Genomic DNA, 3,065 nt, shown 5'->3' with positions numbered 1-3,065 from the left:
CATGTTACGTGTGCGCTGAAGTGCTTTGTCTTCCGCTCTGTCAGTCAATCGCCTCGCCAGGGCCTCTGCGCCGAATCGGCCGGATGTGGGTCACCTAACCATTCGCGTCGGACGCTATGTTTTGTTACCTTTTTCCAAATTTTATTTTGGTATTTCCTGCGACGCTTTTTGGCGGCCCGTGTGTGTGTGTGTCCCTTTCCCTTCCCTTTCCATTTCGTTTATTACACTTTCGTGATGCTTGTGTTTCCGCTCCGAGAAGATGAATGAAGCTGCACACACGTGGCTGGGCTGACTTGCGGAATCAGGAACGCGAGTGTTATTTCAGCCGGCGGGGCTGGGCGCCGTTGCTGCAAGCCTCGGGGCTCGACTTCAGCCTCGGCTTCAGCCTCCCCGACCTGCCCCGCCGCCGCTGTTTCTGCCACCTCACGTCACAACAAGCCGGCACTCGAGAGATTTATTCGTTATTACCATTCCGGCACCATTCCTCACACAAAGGTGGCGCTCTAATTGCTCTTTGAGGGTGGCGAGGGCGCGCTGGTGGTGAGCTGCACCCCGACCCCGACTCGACTTCAGCCAGGAAACCGTCGTTTCTTTGTAGGGACGCGGGACCAAGACTTTGACGAACTTTTCGTTGAAACGAAGAAACATTTTCTTCAACACAAACTAAAACTTGTTCAAATTGACGAAATGTTCGTTGTGAACTGTTAAATTTTAAAAAGTCAGAACTTAACGAAGAATTCGGTGTGAAAAAAGTTGCCAGAACTCTTTGTAAAATCACAACTGTTCTTCGTTGTCAAAAATTGATAGCTTCAGAAATTATTACGATTGGTTCACAACTATTTACTAGTGAGATAGCAAACTGCAATATTTTCGACCACAAAGAAGTGTTGTGATTTCACAGTAGCTTCGTATCGTGCAAGTGTTCGGAAATCACAAAATATTTTTATTGTTAAATACATTTTTTCGTCTGAACAATAAATTTCACTTTGGTTTCTCGTCTTTGGCGCGAACTTTTCGTCCGTCTTTATTTTCCTCAAAGAAAATGTTTCCTGCGTGTGCGTTGCGTAGTGCGAGTGCAGCCCTCCTCCTCTCCACTCCTTCCTTTTGCCGTTTATGCTTCCTTCCGGTCGGGTATCGCCGGGGTGAGCAAGGCGGCGCGGCTCGGTTCCCGCTCGTTCAGCCTCACCTTCGTGGAGAGGTAGCTCCGTTTGAGATCACGGCCCGTCCGCAGGTCCGTCCGTCCGCCCGTCCGTCCGCCCGTCCGACTGACCGACCGACCGACCAGCGAGCTGCTGGGTTCGGGTCGGCTGGTTGGGTTGAAGCGGAGCGGACGACCCCGCAGGGCCCGGAGAGAAACTTTAGGGGGAGGGAGGGGGGAGGAGTTAGAGGGCCTGGGCCGGTGTTGCCTACGGTGCGCGGCGCCAGGCACTCTGCCAACGGTTACACCACAATAACGCCACGACAGACCTTGGCCTCCACTCCATGTGGAACTCATTGGCCCACCTGCGCGTGTGTGTATGTGCACGGCAAAAACGAGAGCTTGCATGGGTTTCGAGCTGAGGAGACCGTTTTTCAAGCAGTTGGACTAAAATCGAAAAAAGCCTGTTTTGCAGCTTGAAAACCAGTACTTTTTGCTTGTTTTACAAGCAGCATTTTATGTTTGTCAAGGTGCCCAGCCCAGCATGTTTTCCAACGAATTCGTCTTTGATTCCAAGCTGGCCGGCTTTCTGAAAACAGCTCAGAAATCAAGTCCTTTTGCTATGTGTGTGCGACGTGTCTGTTTACTTCTTTGGTTTTGAACACTTTGTAGGTAGAGGAGAGTAACGCAACCGAAAACGATCAGTCCACCAAGCAGAATTTACCGAGAAAGTTTACGTCTTCTGGAAACGCTTCTATCCAATACGCCCCCTCGTATCCCTCTCCCAGCCAGTTCTCCTTTGCTCTCTCTCTCTCTCTCTCTCTCTCTCTCTCTCTCTCTCTCTCTCTCCACGCATTCGCCCCTGTCGTCTCGCTCGCACGGCAACGCACCGAGAGCCGTAACCGCCTTCCCTCTTCCATTTGTCTTGTCGCGGTGTCCGAGTGTGTGAATTGCTTTGGCGGGCCGAACGGGTCGATATATTTTGCCCGTGCCAAACCGGGGCAAACATTCGATAGTTTTTGCGAACGGTCAGTCACTCCGCTCGAGCCAATTCCCCGCGCGGGCAAAAAGGAAACCGACAAAAACAAAAGGTAAAATAAATGTCTTTCTGTATCGGCGCTGTTGCATGAGCAAGGGATGGGTTTTACCGGGTTTTACGCGCATTTTTATTGTTTGACAAGTATCCCGGAGCGTCATCTTTTCTAGAAATCCAAGCGTGTGAATGTCGCACTCTTGTAGGTGTGTGAACGCCATTCCTCCACCTAGAGGTACAAGTGTTTGAATTTTTAAGTCAAATTTACACCTTTACTCCACTAAGTAGGAATAGGCATTCACACACACACAGCACATTCACTTACAGCGTTTCCAATTGAATTCGTAGAGCGATAGTGCGATAACTTAGATGTGAAGATGAGACAGATACCATAATTTAGTGGTGTCCGGGCGACGGTCAGCGGTTCCTGGCCGTGTGGCGCCGCGGCCGGGGACGAGAGTCACTCGGTGCGCACCAGCGGCGCGCTGCGGCTGCGGTCCCTCAGAGGCCCCGGCGCCCAGCTCGACCCGAGGCCCACGACCACCACGCCCCGGCCCGGTTGTAACTACCCTCAAAGTCAGGAAATACGGGTGGTTAGTTTCGGGGTCAATGGCGGCTGGCGGCCTGGGCGGGGACCAGTGACAGTCTTGGGAAGTTGCCTCCCCCGCGTCGTGCCGGCGTGCCGTGCCGTATCCACCGCCCGCAGCCGCTGTGCTGTGCGGCGTGACGTCGCCGCCACATTGTTAGAATGTCCCGCATGCGTGCAGTTAGTATTCCCATCCCAGTTGGGGCTGTAAAGGAGAGGATGGCCGCCGAGGCAGAAGCGAGCCCATCCCAGAACCCAGCGGCGCAGCGCGCACGCGCAGCCTAGCGCAGCTATGTCGAACAGCTCAG

General features: G+C 53.1%; 1 protein-coding gene across 6 annotated transcripts in view; it reads left to right on the top strand.

Moving 5' to 3' along the window:
• The window catches only part of LOC113213577 (CUGBP Elav-like family member 2), a 275,917-nt gene that overhangs the window by 187,932 nt on the left and 84,920 nt on the right, over positions 1-3,065 (top strand). The gene's annotated exons all lie outside the window — the stretch shown is intronic.

This window comes from Frankliniella occidentalis, unplaced genomic scaffold (genome assembly GCF_000697945.3).
Source record: "Frankliniella occidentalis isolate FOCC.00 unplaced genomic scaffold, Focc_3.1 Scaffold8, whole genome shotgun sequence".
Taxonomy (NCBI): Eukaryota; Metazoa; Arthropoda; class Insecta; order Thysanoptera; family Thripidae; genus Frankliniella; species Frankliniella occidentalis.
This window is presented reverse-complemented; position numbering and strand designations above follow the sequence as displayed.